Source organism: Musca autumnalis, unplaced genomic scaffold (genome assembly GCF_047663935.1).
Source record: "Musca autumnalis isolate F117 unplaced genomic scaffold, ASM4766393v1 scaffold_3, whole genome shotgun sequence".
Lineage (NCBI taxonomy): Eukaryota > Metazoa > Arthropoda > Insecta > Diptera > Muscidae > Musca > Musca autumnalis.
Genome location: NW_027411866.1, coordinates 199,176,224 through 199,192,095, shown reverse-complemented (window position 1 = coordinate 199,192,095; position 15,872 = coordinate 199,176,224). Strand labels below are relative to the sequence as shown.

The 15,872-nt window shown below is 42.6% G+C and overlaps 1 long non-coding RNA gene across 1 annotated transcript; it reads right to left on the bottom strand.

The window, feature by feature from the left end:
* Positions 1-12,598: 12,598 nt before the first annotated feature.
* Positions 12,599-13,253, bottom strand: LOC141396936 (uncharacterized). The gene is made up of 3 exons (XR_012411274.1): positions 13,135-13,253; positions 12,960-13,071; positions 12,599-12,818 (listed from the first exon to the last, which is right to left on the bottom strand). It is a non-coding gene; the product is annotated as an uncharacterized lncRNA (long non-coding RNA).
* Positions 13,254-15,872: the final 2,619 nt, after the last annotated feature.

Sequence of the window (15,872 nt, the reverse complement as noted above, 5' to 3'; positions counted from 1 at the left end):
GGGAAATTTAGAGCTGAGCTAAAAGATTTCGTTTCGTAAGTCGTATTGATAAGACATTGCCGTTTTGTGCAAAATGAAAAACAAAAACTGATAAGGAAATGATCATTAATGTAATTAACAAACACAAATATTACAAATATAGAGTTTATACAAATAGTTCTTGCGATTACAGAAATAGCGGAATTCAGTATGTTAGCAACATTGTTGTTATTCTTATTATTGTTGTTATTATTATAACCACAGAGTTGCCGGAGATAGTTGAGTAGGTTTGGCAGGTTCTAAGGCCTTTTCAATACAAATGTGTACTTCTTAAACCCCTTCGTACAACCCTTTTCGAAGGAGAGGGTGCTTCGTAATACCCTTTCCCAAGGAAAGGGTGCATCGTAAAACCCTTGTCAAAGGAATGGGTGCTTCGTAAGACAATTTCCAAAGGAAAGGGAGCTTTGTAAGACCCTTCCCAAAAGAAAGAGTGCTTTGCAAGACCCTTCCAACAGGAAACGGGGTTTCGTAAGACCCTTTCCAAAATAAAGGGTGCTTTGCAAGACCCTTCCAACAGGAAACGGGGTTTCGTAAGACCCTTTCCAAAAGAAAGGGTGCTTTGCAAGACCCTTCCAACAGGAAAGGGTGCTTCGTAAGAACCTTCCCAAAGGAAAGGGTGCTTCGTAAGACACTTTTCAAAGGAAAGGGTGATCCGCAAGACCCTTTCAAAGGAAAGGGTGATTCGTAAGAACTTTTCCAAAGGAAAGGGTGCTTTGTAAGAACCTTTCCAAAGGAAAGGGTGCTCCGTAAGAACCTTTCCAAATGAAAGGGTGCTTCGTAAGAACCTTTCCAAAGGAAAGGGTGCTTCGTAAGAACCTTTCCAAAGGAAAGGGTGCTTCGTAAGAACCTTTCCAAAGGAAAGGGTGCTCCGTAAGAACCTTTCCAAAGGAAAGGGTGCTTTGTAAGAACCTTTCCAAAGGAAAGGGTGCTTTGTAAGAACCTTTCCAAAGGAAAGGGTGCTTCGTAAGAACCTTTCCAAAGGAAAGGGTGCTTCGTAAGAACCTTTCCAAAGGAAAGGGTGCTTCGTAAGAACCTTTCCAAAGGAAAGAGTGCTTCGTAAGAACCTTTCCAAAGGAAAGGGTGCTTCGTAAGAACCTTTCCAAAGGAAAGGGTGCTTCGTAAGAACCTTTCCAAAGGAAAGGGTGCTTCGTCAGAACCTTTCCAAAGGAAAGGGTGCTTCGTAAGAACCTTTCCAAAGGAAAGGGTGCTTCGTAAGAACCTTTCCAAAGGAAAGGGTGCTTTGTAAGAACCTTTCCAAAGGAAAGGGTGCTTTGTAAGAACCTTTCCAAAGGAAAGGGTGCTTCGTAAGAACCTTTCCAAAGGAAAGGGTGCTTCGTATGAACCTTTCCAAAGGAAAGGGTGCTTCGTATGAACCTTTCCAAAGGAAAGGGTGCTTCGTAAGAACCTTTCCAAAGGAAAGGGTGCTTCGTAAGAACCTTTCCAAAGGAAAGGGTGCTTCGTAAGAACCTTTCCAAAGGAAAGGGTGCTTCGTAAGAACCTTTCCAAAGGAAAGGGTGCTTCGTAAGAACCTTTCCAAAGGAAAGGGTGCTTCGTAAGAACCTTTCCAAAGGAAAGGGTGCTTCGTAAGAACCTTTCCAAAGGAAAGGGTGCTTCGTAAGAACCTTTCCAAAGGAAAGGGTGCTTCGTAAGAACCTTTCCAAAGGAAAGGGTGCTTCGTAAGAACCTTTCCAAAGGAAAGGGTGCTTCGTAAGAACCTTTCCAAAGGAAAGGGTGCTTCGTAAGAACCTTTCCAAAGGAAAGGGTGCTTCGTAAGAACCTTTCCAAAGGAAAGGGTGCTTCGTAAGAACCTTTCCAAAGGAAAGGGTGCTTCGTAAGAACCTTTCCAAAGGAAAGGGTGCTTCGTAAGAACCTTTCCAAAGGAAAGGGTGCTTCGTAAGAACCTTTCCAAAGGAAAGGGTGCTTCGTAAGAACCTTTCCAAAGGAAAGGGTGCTTCGTAAGAACCTTTCCAAAGGAAAGGGTGCTTCGTAAGAACCTTTCCAAAGGAAAGGGTGCTTCGTAAGAACCTTTCCAAAGGAAAGGGTGCTTCGTAAGAACCTTTCCAAAGGAAAGGGTGCTTCGTAAGAACCTTTCCAAAGGAAAGGGTGCTTCGTAAGAACCTTTCCAAAGGAAAGGGTGCTTCGTAAGAACCTTTCCAAAGGAAAGGGTGCTTCGTAAGAACCTTTCCAAAGGAAAGGGTGCTTCGTAAGAACCTTTCCAAAGGAAAGGGTGCTTCGTAAGAACCTTTCCAAAGGAAAGGGTGCTTCGTAAGAACCTTTCCAAAGGAAAGGGTGCTTCGTAAGAACCTTTCCAAAGGAAAGGGTGCTTCGTAAGAACCTTTCCAAAGGAAAGGGTGCTTCGTAAGAACCTTTCCAAAGGAAAGGGTGCTTCGTAAGAACCTTTCCAAAGGAAAGGGTGCTTCGTAAGAACCTTTCCAAAGGAAAGGGTGCTTCGTAAGAACCTTTCCAAAGGAAAGGGTGCTTCGTAAGAACCTTTCCAAAGGAAAGGGTGCTTCGTAAGAACCTTTCCAAAGGAAAGGGTGCTTCGTAAGAACCTTTCCAAAGGAAAGGGTGCTTCGTAAGAACCTTTCCAAAGGAAAGGGTGCTTCGTAAGAACCTTTCCAAAGGAAAGGGTGCTTCGTAAGAACCTTTCCAAAGGAAAGGGTGCTTCGTAAGAACCTTTCCAAAGGAAAGGGTGCTTCGTAAGAACCTTTCCAAAGGAAAGGGTGCTTCGTAAGAACCTTTCCAAAGGAAAGGGTGCTTCGTAAGAACCTTTCCAAAGGAAAGGGTGCTTCGTAAGAACCTTTCCAAAGGAAAGGGTGCTTCGTAAGAACCTTTCCAAAGGAAAGGGTGCTTCGTAAGAACCTTTCCAAAGGAAAGGGTGCTTCGTAAGAACCTTTCCAAAGGAAAGGGTGCTTCGTAAGAACCTTTCCAAAGGAAAGGGTGCTTCGTAAGAACCTTTCCAAAGGAAAGGGTGCTTCGTAAGAACCTTTCCAAAGGAAAGGGTGCTTCGTAAGAACCTTTCCAAAGGAAAGGGTGCTTCGTAAGAACCTTTCCAAAGGAAAGGGTGCTTCGTAAGAACCTTTCCAAAGGAAAGGGTGCTTCGTAAGAACCTTTCCAAAGGAAAGGGTGCTTCGTAAGAACCTTTCCAAAGGAAAGGGTGCTTCGTAAGAACCTTTCCAAAGGAAAGGGTGCTTCGTAAGAACCTTTCCAAAGGAAAGGGTGCTTCGTAAGAACCTTTCCAAAGGAAAGGGTGCTTCGTAAGAAACCTTTCCAAAGGAAAGGGTGCTTCGTAAGAACCTTTCCAAAGGAAAGGGTGCTTCGTAAGAACCTTTCCAAAGGAAAGGGTGCTTCGTGAGAACCTTTCCAAAGGAAAGGGTGCTTCGTAAGAACCTTTCCAAAGGAAAGGGTGCTTCGTAAGAACCTTTCCAAAGGAAAGGGTGCTTCGTAAGAACCTTTCCAAAGGAAAGGGTGCTTCGTAAGAACCTTTCCAAAGGAAAGGGTGCTTCGTAAGAACCTTTCCAAAGGAAAGGGTGCTTCGTAAGAACCTTTCCAAAGGAAAGGGTGCTTCGTAAGAACCTTTCCAAAGGAAAGGGTGCTTCGTAAGAACCTTTCCAAAGGAAAGGGTGCTTCGTAAGAACCTTTCCAAAGGAAAGGGTGCTTCGTAAGAACCTTTCCAAAGGAAAGGGTGCTTCGTAAGAACCTTTCCAAAGGAAAGGGTGCTTCGTAAGAACCTTTCCAAAGGAAAGGGTGCTTCGTAAGAACCTTTCCAAAGGAAAGGGTGCTTCGTAAGAACCTTTCCAAAGGAAAGGGTGCTTCGTAAGAACCTTTCCAAAGGAAGGGTGCTTCGTAAGAACCTTTCCAAAGGAAAGGGTGCTTCGTAAGAACCTTTCCAAAGGAAAGGGTGCTTTCGTAAGAACCTTTCCAAAGGAAAGGGTGCTTCGTAAGAACCTTTCCAAAGGAAAGGGTGCTTCGTAAGAACCTTTCCAAAAGAAAGGGTGCTTCGTAAGAACCTTTCCAAAGGAAAGGGTGCTTTGTAAGAACCTTTCCAAAGGAAAGGGTGCTTTGTAAGAACCTTTCCAAAGGAAAGGGTGCTTTGTAAGAACCTTTCCAAAGGAAAGGGTGCTTTGTAAGAACCTTTCCAAAGGAAAGGGTGCTTTGTAAGAACCTTTCCAAAGGAAAGGGTGCTTTGTAAGAACCTTTCCAAAGGAAAGGGTGCTTTGTAAGAACCTTTCCAAAGGAAAGGGTGCTTTGTAAGAACCTTTCCAAAGGAAAGGGTGCTTTGTAAGAACCTTTCCAAAGGAAAGGGTGCTTTGTAAGAACCTTTCCAAAGGAAAGGGTGCTTTGTAAGAACCTTTCCAAAGGAAAGGGTGCTTTGTAAGAACCTTTCCAAAGGAAAGGGTGCTTTGTAAGAACCTTTCCAAAGGAAAGGGTGCTTTGTAAGAACCTTTCCAAAGGAAAGGGTGCTTTGTAAGAACCTTTCCAAAGGAAAGGGTGCTTTGTAAGAACCTTTCCAAAGGAAAGGGTGCTTTGTAAGAACCTTTCCAAAGGAAAGGGTGCTTTGTAAGAACCTTTCCAAAGGAAAGGGTGCTTTGTAAGAACCTTTCCAAAGGAAAGGGTGCTTTGTAAGAACCTTTCCAAAGGAAAGGGTGCTTTGTAAGAACCTTTCCAAAGGAAAGGGTGCTTTGTAAGAACCTTTCCAAAGGAAAAGGGTGCTTTGTAAGAACCTTTCCAAAGGAAAGGGTGCTTTGTAAGAACCTTTCCAAAGGAAAGGGTGCTTTGTAAGAACCTTTCCAAAGGAAAGGGTGCTTTGTAAGAACCTTTCCAAAGGAAAGGGTGCTTTGTAAGAACCTTTCCAAAGGAAAGGGTGCTTTGTAAGAACCTTTCCAAAGGAAAGGGGTGCTTTGTAAGAACCTTTTCCAAAGGAAAGGGTGCTTTGTAAGAACCTTTCCAAAGGAAAGGGTGCTTTGTAAGAACCTTTCCAAAGGAAAGGGTGCTTTGTAAGAACCTTTCCAAAGGAAAGGGTGCTTTGTAAGAACCTTTCCAAAGGAAAGGGTGCTTTGTAAGAACCTTTCCAAAGGAAAGGGTGCTTGTAAGAACCTTTCCAAAGGAAAGGGTGCTTTGTAAGAACCTTTCCAAAGGAAAGGGTGCTTTGTAAGAACCTTTCCAAAGGAAAGGTGCTTTGTAAGAACCTTTCCAAAGGAAAGGGTGCTTAGTAAGATCCTTTCCAAAGGAAAGGGTGCTTAGTAAGATCATTTCCAAAGGAAAGGGTGCTTCGTAAGAACATTTCCAAAGGAAAGGGTGCTTCGTAAGATCATTTCCAAAGGAAAGGGTGCTTCGTAAGAACCTTTCCAAAGGAAAGGGTGCTTCGTAAGAACCTTTCCAAAGGAAAGGGTGCTTCGTAAGAACCTTTCCAAAGGAAAGGGTGCCCTGTAAGAACCTTTCCAAAGGAAAGGGTGCTTTGTAAGAACCTTTCCAAAGGAAAGGGTGCTTTCGTAAGAACCTTTCCAAAGGAAAGGGTGCTTCGTAAGAACCTTTCCAAAGGAAAGGGTGCTTCGTAAGAACCTTTCCAAAAGGAAAGGGTGCTTCGTAAGAACCTTTCCAAAGGAAAGGGTGCTTGTAAGAACCTTTCCAAAGGAAAGGGTGCTTCGTAAGAACCTTTCCAAAGGAAAGGGTGCTTCGTAAGAACCTTTCCAAAGGAAAGGGTGCTTCGTAAGAACCTTTCCAAAGGAAAGGGTGCTTCGTAAGAACCTTTCCAAAGGAAAGGGTGCTTCGTAAGAACCTTTCCAAAGGAAAGGGTGCTTCGTAAGAACCTTTCCAAAGGAAAGGGTGCTTCGTAAGAACCTTTCCAAAGGAAAAGGGTGCTTCGTAAGAACCTTTCCAAAGGAAAGGGTGCTTCGTAAGAACCTTTCCAAAGGAAAGGGTGCTTCGTAAGAACCTTTCCAAAGGAAAGGGTGCTTCGTAAGAACCTTTCCAAAGGAAAGGGTGCTTCGTAAGAACCTTTCCAAAGGAAAGGGTGCTTCGTAAGAACCTTTCCAAAGGAAAGGGTGCTTCGTAAGAACCTTTCCAAAGGAAAGGGTGCTTCGTAAGAACCTTTCCAAAGGAAAGGGTGCTTCGTAAGAACCTTTCCAAAGGAAAGGGTGCTTCGTGAGAACCTTTCCAAAGGAAAGGGTGCTTCGTAAGAACCTTTCCAAAGAAAGGGTGCTTCGTAAGAACCTTTCCAAAGGAAAGGGTGCTTCGTAAGAACCTTTCCAAAGGAAAGGGTGCTTCGTAAGAACCTTTCCAAAGGAAAGGGTGCTTCGTAAGAACCTTTCCAAAGGAAAGGGTGCTTCGTAAGAACCTTTCCAAAGGAAAGGGTGCTTCGTAAGAACCTTTCCAAAGGAAAGGGTGCTTCGTAAGAACCTTTCCAAAGGAAAGGGTGCTTCGTAAGAACCTTTCCAAAGGAAAGGGTGCTTCGTAAGAACCTTTCCAAAGGAAAGGGTGCTTCGTAAGAAACCTTTCCAAAGGAAAGGGTGCTTCGTAAGAACCTTTCCAAAGGAAAGGGTGCTTCGTAAGAACCTTTCCAAAGGAAAGGGTGCTTCGTAAGAACCTTTCCAAAGGAAAGGGTGCTTCGTAAGAACCTTTCCAAAGGAAAGGGTGCTTCGTAAGAACCTTTCCAAAGGAAAGGGTGCTTCGTAAGAACCTTTCCAAAGGAAAGGGTGCTTCGTAAGAACCTTTCCAAAGGAAAGGGTGCTTCGTAAGAACCTTTCCAAAGGAAAGGGTGCTTCGTAAGAACCTTTCCAAAGGAAAGGGTGCTTCGTAAGAACCTTTCCAAAAGAAAGGGTGCTTCGTAAGAACCTTTCCAAGGAAAGGGTGCTTTGTAAGAACCTTTCCAAAGGAAAGGGTGCTTTGTAAGAACCTTTCCAAAGGAAAGGGTGCTTGTAAGAACCTTTCCAAAGGAAAGGGTGCTTTGTAAGAACCTTTCCAAAGGAAAGGGTGCTTTGTAAGAACCTTTCCAAAGGAAAGGGTGCTTCGTAAGAACCTTTCCAAAGGAAAGGGTGCTTTGTAAGAACCTTTCCAAAGGAAAGGGTGCTTTGTAAGAACCTTTCCAAAGGAAAGGGTGCTTTGTAAGAACCTTTCCAAAGGAAAGGGTGCTTTGTAAGAACCTTTCCAAAGGAAAGGGTGCTTTGTAAGAACCTTTCCAAAGGAAAGGGTGCTTTGTAAGAACCTTTCCAAAGGAAAGGGTGCTTTGTAAGAACCTTTCCAAAGGAAAGGGTGCTTTGTAAGAACCTTTCCAAAGGAAAGGGTGCTTTGTAAGAACCTTTCCAAAGGAAAGGGTGCTTTGTAAGAACCTTTCCAAAGGAAAGGGTGCTTTGTAAGAACCTTTCCAAAGGAAAGGGTGCTTTGTAAGAACCTTTCCAAAGGAAAGGGTGCTTTGTAAGAACCTTTCCAAAGGAAAGGGTGCTTTGTAAGAACCTTTCCAAAGGAAAGGGTGCTTTGTAAGAACCTTTCCAAAGGAAAGGGTGCTTTGTAAGAACCTTTCCAAAGGAAAGGGTGCTTTGTAAGAACCTTTCCAAAGGAAAGGGTGCTTTGTAAGAACCTTTCCAAAGGAAAGGGTGCTTTGTAAGAACCTTTCCAAAGGAAAGGGTGCTTTGTAAGAACCTTTCCAAAGGAAAGGGTGCTTTGTAAGAACCTTTCCAAAGGAAAGGGTGCTTTGTAAGAACCTTTCCAAAGGAAAGGGTGCTTTGTAAGAACCTTTCCAAAGGAAAGGGTGCTTTGTAAGAACCTTTCCAAAGGAAAGGGTGCTTTGTAAGAACCTTTCCAAAGGAAAGGGTGCTTTGTAAGAACTTTCCAAAGAAAGGTGCTTTGTAAGAACTTTCCAAAGGAAAGGTGCTTTGTAAGACCTTACTCATGCGTGCCTTTGTAAGACCTTTCCAAAGGAAAGGGTGCTTGTAAGAACCTTTCCAAAGAAAGGGTGCTTTGTAGAGAAACCTTTCCAAAGGAAAGGGTGCTTGTAAGAACCTTTCCAAAGGAAAGGGTGCTTGTAAGAACTTTCCAAAGGAAAGGTGCTTTGTAAGATACTCTTCTGAAAGAAAGGGCTGTAGAACGCTTTCCAAGGAAAGGGTGCTTTTGTAATAACCTTCCAAAGGAAAGGTGCTTTGTAAGAACCTTCCAAGGAAGGGTGCTTTGTAAACCTTTCCCAAAGGAAAGGGTGCTTTGTAAGAACCTTTCCATAGGAAAGGGTGCTTTGTAAGAACCTTCCAAAGGAAAAGGTGCTTTGTAAGAACCTAGGAAAGGGTGCTTAGTAAGATCATTTCCAAAGGAAAGGGTGCTTAGTAAGATCATTTCCAAAGGAAAGGGTGCTTCGTAAGATCATTTCCAAAGGAAAGGGTGCTTCGTAAGATCATTTCCAAAGGAAAGGGTGCTTCGTAAGAACCTTTCCAAAGGAAAGGGTGCTTCGTAAGAACCTTTCCAAAGGAAAGGGTGCTTCGTAAGAACCTTTCCAAAGGAAAGGGTGCCCTGTAAGAACCTTTCCAAAGGAAAGGGTGCTTTGTAAGAACCTTTCCAAAGGAAAGGGTGCCCTGTAAGAACCTTTCCAAAGGAAAGGGTGCTTTGTAAGAACCTCTCCAAAGGAAAGGGTGCTTTGTAAGAACCTTTCCAAAGGAAAGGGTGCTTTGTAAGAACCTTTCCAAAGGAAAGGGTGCTTTGTAAGAACCTTTCCAAAGGAAAGGGTGCTTTGTAAGAACCTTTCCAAAGGAAAGGGTGCTTTGTAAGAACCTTTCCAAAGGAAAGGGTGCTTTGTAAGAACCTTTCCAAAGGAAAGGGTGCTTTGTAAGAACCTTTCCAAAGGAAAGGGTGCTTTGTAAGAACCTTTCCAAAGGAAAGGGTGCTTTGTAAGAACCTTTCCAAAGGAAAGGGTGCTTTGTAAGAACCTTTCCAAAGGAAAGGGTGCTTTGTAAGAACCTTTCCAAAGGAAAGGGTGCTTTGTAAGAACCTTTCCAAAGGAAAGGGTGCTTTGTAAGAACCTTTCCAAAGGAAAGGGTGCTTTGTAAGAACCTTTCCAAAGGAAAGGGTGCTTTGTAAGAACCTTTCCAAAGGAAAGGGTGCTTTGTAAGAACCTTTCCAAAGGAAAGGGTGCTTTGTAAGAACCTTTCCAAAGGAAAGGGTGCTTTGTAAGAACCTTTCCAAAGGAAAGGGTGCTTTGTAAGAACCTTTCCAAAGGAAAGGGTGCTTTGTAAGAACCTTTCCAAAGGAAAGGGTGCTTTGTAAGAACCTTTCCAAAGGAAAGGGTGCTTTGTAAGAACCTTTCCAAAGGAAAGGGTGCTTAGTAAGATCATTTCCAAAGGAAAGGGTGCTTAGTAAGATCATTTCCAAAGGAAAGGGTGCTTAGTAAGATCATTTCCAAAGGAAAGGGTGCTTAGTAAGATCATTTCCAAAGGAAAGGGGGCTTCGTAAGATCATTTCCAAAGGAAAGGGTGCTTCGTAAGATCATTTCCAAAGGAAAGGGTGCTTCGTAAGAACCTTTCCAAAGGAAAGGGTGCTTCGTAAGAACCTTTCCAAAGGAAAGCGTGCTTCGTAAGAACCTTTCCAAAGGAAAGGGTGCTTCGTAAGAACCTTTCCAAAGGAAAGGGTGCTTCGTAAGAACCTTTCCAAAGGAAAGGGTGCTTCGTAAGAACCTTTCCAAAGGAAAGGGTGCTTCGTAAGAACCTTTCCAAAGGAAAGGGTGCTTCGTAAGAACCTTTCCAAAGGAAAGGGTGCTTCGTAAGAACCTTTCCAAAGGAAAGGGTGCTTCGTAAGAACCTTTCCAAAGGAAAGGGTGCTTCGTAAGAACCTTTCCAAAGGAAAGGGTGCTTCGTAAGAACCTTTCCAAAGGAAAGGGTGCTTCGTAAGAACCTTTCCAAAGGAAAGGGTGCTTCGTAAGAACCTTTCCAAAGGAAAGGGTGCTTCGTAAGAACCTTTCCAAAGGAAAGGGTGCTTCGTAAGAACCTTTCCAAAGGAAAGGGTGCTTCGTAAGAACCTTTCCAAAGGAAAGGGTGCTTCGTAAGAACCTTTCCAAAGGAAAGGGTGCTTCGTAAGAACCTTTCCAAAGGAAAGGGTGCTTCGTAAGAACCTTTCCAAAGGAAAGGGTGCTTCGTAAGAACCTTTCCAAAGGAAAGGGTGCTTCGTAAGAACCTTTCCAAAGGAAAGGGTGCTTCGTAAGAACCTTTCCAAAGGAAAGGGTGCTTCGTAAGAACCTTTCCAAAGGAAAGGGTGCTTCGTAAGAACCTTTCCAAAGGAAAGGGTGCTTCGTAAGAACCTTTCCAAAGGAAAGGGTGCTTCGTAAGAACCTTTCCAAAGGAAAGGGTGCTTCGTAAGAACCTTTCCAAAGGAAAGGGTGCTTCGTAAGAACCTTTCCAAAGGAAAGGGTGCTTCGTAAGAACCTTTCCAAAGGAAAGGGTGCTTCGTAAGAACCTTTCCAAAGGAAAGGGTGCTTCGTAAGAACCTTTCCAAAGGAAAGGGTGCTTCGTAAGAACCTTTCCAAAGGAAAGGGTGCTTCGTAAGAACCTTTCCAAAGGAAAGGGTGCTTCGTAAGAACCTTTCCAAAGGAAAGGGTGCTTCCAAAGGAAAGGGTGCTTCGTAAGAACCTTTCCAAAGGAAAGGGTGCTTCCAAAGGAAAGGGTGCTTCGTAAGAACCTTTCCAAAGGAAAGGGTGCTTCCAAAGGAAAGGGTGCTTCGTAAGAACCTTTCCAAAGGAAAGGGTGCTTCCAAAGGAAAGGGTGCTTCGTAAGAACCTTTCCAAAGGAAAGGGTGCTTCGTAAGAACCTTTCCAAAGGAAAGGGTGCTTCGTAAGAACCTTTCCAAAGGAAAGGGTGCTTCGTAAGAACCTTTCCAAAGGAAAGGGTGCTTCGTAAGAACCTTTCCAAAGGAAAGGGTGCTTCGTAAGAACCTTTCCAAAGGAAAGGGTGCTTCGTAAGAACCTTTCCAAAGGAAAGGGTGCTTCGTAAGAACCTTTCCAAAGGAAAGGGTGCTTCGTAAGAACCTTTCCAAAGAAAAGGGTGCTTCGTAAGAACCTTTCCAAAGAAAAGGGTGCTTCGTAAGAACCTTTCCAAAGAAAAGGGTGCTTCGTAAGAACCTTTCCAAAGAAAAGGGTGCTTCGTAAGAACCTTTCCAAAGAAAAGGGTGCTTCGTAAGAACCTTTCCAAAGGAAAGGGTGCCTTTTTAAAGGAAAGGGTGCTTTGTAATACTATTTTTCAAAGGAAAGGGTGCTTTGTAATACTATTTTTCAAAGGAAAGGGTGCTTCGTAAGACCCTATTCCAAAGAAAAGGGAGCTTAGTAAGACCCTTTCCAAAGGAAAGGATGCTTCGTAAGACCCTATTCCAAAGAAAAGGGAGCTTAGTAAGACCCTTTCCAAAGAAAAGGGAGCTTAGTAAGACCCTTTCCAAAGGAAAGGGTGCTTCGTAAGAACCTTTTTAAAGCAAAGGGTGCTTTGTAATACTATTTTTCAAAGGAAAGGGTGCTTCGTAAGACCCTATTCCAAAGAAAAGGGAGCTTAGTAAGACCCTTTCCAAAAGAAAGGCTTCTTTGCTTTGTAAGACCCTTTCCTTAGAATAGAAAGGGTGCTTCGTAAGACCCTTTCCAAAGAAAGGGGAGCTTAGTGAGACCCTTTCCAAAGAAAGGGGAGCTTAGTAAGACCCTTTCCAAAGAAAGGGGAGCTTAGTAAGACCCTTTCCAAAGAAAGGGGAGCTTAGTAAGACCCTTTCCAAAGGAAATGCTTTCCAAAGGAAAGGGCGCTTTTCAAAGGAAAGGGTGTCTCGTAAGACCCTATTCCAAAGAAAAGGGAACTTAGTAAGACCCTTTCCAAAGGAAAGGGTGCTTCGTAAGACCCTATTCCAAAGAAAAGGGAGCTTAGTAAGACCCTTTCCAAAGGAAAGGGTGCTTCGTAAGACCCTATTCCAAAGAAAAGGGAGCTTAGTAAGACCCTTTCCAAAGGAAAGGGTGCTTCGTAAGAACCTTTTTAAAGCAAAGGGTGCTTTGTAATACTATTTTTCAAAGGAAAGGGTGCTTCGTAAGACCCTATTCCAAAGAAAAGGGAGCTTAGTAAGACCCTTTCCAAAAGAAAGGCTTCTTTGCTTTGTAAGACCCTTTCCTTAGAATAGAAAGGGTGCTTCGTAAGACCCTTTCCAAAGAAAGGGGAGCTTAGTGAGACCCTTTCCAAAGAAAGGGGAGCTTAGTTAGACCCTTTCCAAAGAAAGGGGAGCTTAGTAAGACCCTTTCCAAAGAAAGGGGAGCTTAGTAAGACCCTTTCCAAAGGAAATGCTTTCCAAAGGAAAGGAGAGCTTTTCAAAGGAAAGGGTGTTTCGTAAGACCCTTTCCAAAGGAAATGATCCGAATCGATATATGTACATAAGTTCCACACATCGGTCTTAATGTGACAAATATTCCAAGGAAACATATCCTGATTAGTTCACTTCTTTGAAATATGAAACACTTTTTTTTAATTTCCATACCATGCTTTATTGCTACAGATTAAAGAGTTCGTTTTTCTTAAAACAGTCTACCTTGCTTTTATAGACCTTACAACCAGTACATTTTTATTTTCTTTTTTCGCACACATACAAATGTTTACTGCAACACCTTCCATCATTCCAAAGGTAGTTGTGATTCTCCCACAGCATTACGCAATGTTCCACACCATCTTTGTTGTCCGGTTGGCGGGGAGCCCAGTTTGTATAGTTAAATGATTTGTGGGCTAATGGCCACCTAAATTTTCGATCTGTGAAATTATATGAGGCACCAATCCAGATATTGGGATGATTGATGCCTAGAGATAAACAAATTTAACGTGTTAATAATTTGTATTAACCTGCGGAAGAATATTAATATTTTTCCATTTGCAAAAAAATGCAAAAATTTTATAAATATAATGTAACTATGTACATATATCAATGTTGCTACTACAAACCAAAAACTTTTTTCAACTCCCTTACTAGGTCCTCCGTCTTTTCATAGCTATCCAATACCACCAGATTCATATGTCTGCCGAAACATCGCCAGTTTGCTTCGTACCAATGAACCTGGAATTAAAAATGACTAATAAATCAGTCGTTTAATCTATTCCCAATAAACACAAATCATACCTTATCAGTTGTTTCTATATAATAACCATGGGCGGCACATTGTTCCAACCTTAATACGATAAATAACGCTAAAACTAAGAACTTTAGTAAATATTTCAAGCGAAACATTTCGATATGAAATTCTGAACTAGACTGCACAATGTTTCGGAAATGCTAATTTCTGGTATATATAAGAGTAGTCGTCGACAATGACACACTCGAAGCTGAGCTCATATTTTTTGGGAATTTCCGACCTGGATAATCAGTTTGGAAATTCCTCTCTTGCCGAACTTATTTGATAAGAAATACAAACTTTTGTATTTTATTATCATTTTTTTTTTTAATTTAGATTAGGCAGATTCAATTGCGGCAAGTATATATTTTATATTTTACATTTTATATTTTATATCATATATTTTAGATTTTATATTTATTATTTTATATTTTATCTATATAAATATATAAAAGAGCTTAGTGATGAGTGGGTGAGTGAGTAACTGACATATCATCGCCCAGACAAAAACGCCAAAGCTAGAACTTGAAATTTTGGGTGTGGGTTGCTGGAAATTCGTACTTATGTGTACGAAAAGTACTAAATTTGGTACAATGGGGAATTGGAAGCCTGAAGTTTGGAATTGAGGTTATTGTTAAAGTGTACGATTGAGGTAGTTTTGGAAATTTGTATTTATGGGTACTAAATGGTACTACTTACTTACTTAGCTGGCCCATTACAGAACATTTGTTCTATAGGCCGAACTAAGAAAAGATCTCCAATTCTCTCTATTTGTTGCTTCGCTTTCTGGAATACCGCGCCTTTTCATCTCATCATCCACTTGTTTGCGCCATCTATTCCTTGGCCTGCCAATTCTGCGTGCACCGCCAAGCGGTCCGTGTTTATACACCTTTTTAGCGGGGTCATCATCGCTCATTCTTATGATATGGCCTAGCTAACGCAATCGCTGCATCTCGATACGTTTAACAATATTGATGTCGTTGTACAGCAGATACAGCTCGTGGTTCATGCAACGTCGATATTCACCGTCAACGCAGATTGATCCGTAGATCTTTCGAAGAATTTTTCTCTCAAACACACAAAGCATTGCCATGTCTGCTTGCGCAAGTACCCATGCTTCGGAGCCATACATTAGCACGGGTAGTATCAGCGTTTTGTATAGTGTTATTTTTGTTTGACGAGATGTGGCTTTGTTTTTAAATTGCTTACTTAGACCATAGTAGCATCTGTTGGCCAATACAATTCTTCTTCTTATTTCACAACTGATGTTGTTTGTTGTGTTTATGGCAGTGCCGAGGTAGACGAAGTCTTTAACTACCTCAAAATTGTAGGTACAAACTTCCACTGTTGGTCCGAGCTCTATGGACTCTTTGCGCGTCGACACCATCAATTTGGTCTTTTCGCCGTTTACCGCCAGACCCACTTTCGCAGATTCTGCTTCGACCTTCCTAAAGGTATCAGTTACTTCCTTTACTGATCGTCCCATGATGTCTATGTCATCAGCATAGGCAAGTAACATGTGGCTATTGGTGTAAATTGTGCCATTTCTTTTGACATTTGCATCTCGTATTACCTTTTCCAGCAAAATGTTGAATAGGTCACACGAAAGGCTGTCTCCCTGTCTGAAACCTCTTTTGGTACAAAATTCTTCGGGCAGGTTCTTTCCTATTTTAACTGAGGACCTAGTATCAGTTAAAGTCATCTTACAAAGCCAGATGAGCTTTGCGGGGATACCAAATTCAGACATTGCGTGGAATACCTTTGATCGGAGGGGAATGTCGAATTCTGCTTTATAATCGACAAAAAGGTGGTAGGTGTCGATCTGCATCTCTTGGGTCTTCTCCAGGATTTGCCGCAGGGTAAATATCTGGTCAATGGTGGACTTGCCAGGTCTAAAGCCGCATTGGTATGGTCCAATTACCTTGTTGACCATAGGCTTTAGTCGTTCGCACAATATCCCTGACACGATCTAGTAGGCAATAGGGTGTAGACTTATGCCCCTATAGTTAGAGCATACAGTCTTAACTCCCTTCTTGTGGACGGGGCACAGGATACTCAGGTTCCAATCGTCGGGTACTCGTTCTTCCTGCCAGATGGTGCTAACTAGCTGATGAATACACCTTATCAGCGTGTCGCCTCCGGTTTTGAACAGCTCGGCTGGTAAGCCATCGGCTCCTGCTGCCTTATTATTCTTCAGCCGATTTATTGCTGTCTTTACCTCATCTTGGCTGGGCGGTATACATTCAATACCATCTTCTGGGATTGGGACTGTGGTATCTTCGTCGTCTTCGCTGCTATTGGATACCAACAGTTTTGAAAAATGTTCTTTCCATATCCTGAGTACACTATCTGTATCAGTTACCAAATTACCTTGCTGGTCTCTACAAGAGGATGTGCCTGTACCAAACCCTTAAGTTTGATGCTTGACTCTTTGGTAGAATTTTTGGACTTCATTCTGGCTCCTGTACATCTCGATTTTTTCAGCCTCCCGCTTTTCCATCTCTCTCTTTTTCCTGCGGAAAAGACGTTTCTCCTCTCTCCTTTTCTCCCTGTATCTCTCTGGTGCTCTACGCGTTGCTACGGATTGTAAAGTAGCCCTATATGCCGCATTTTTCTCTTCGGTGGCAGCACGACACTCCTGATCATACCATGGATTCCTTGGTGGAGGCCTCTGGTACCCAAGTATGGATTTTGCGGATGTTTGCATGGAGTGGGCAATATGTTGCCATTGTGTTGTTATGTTATC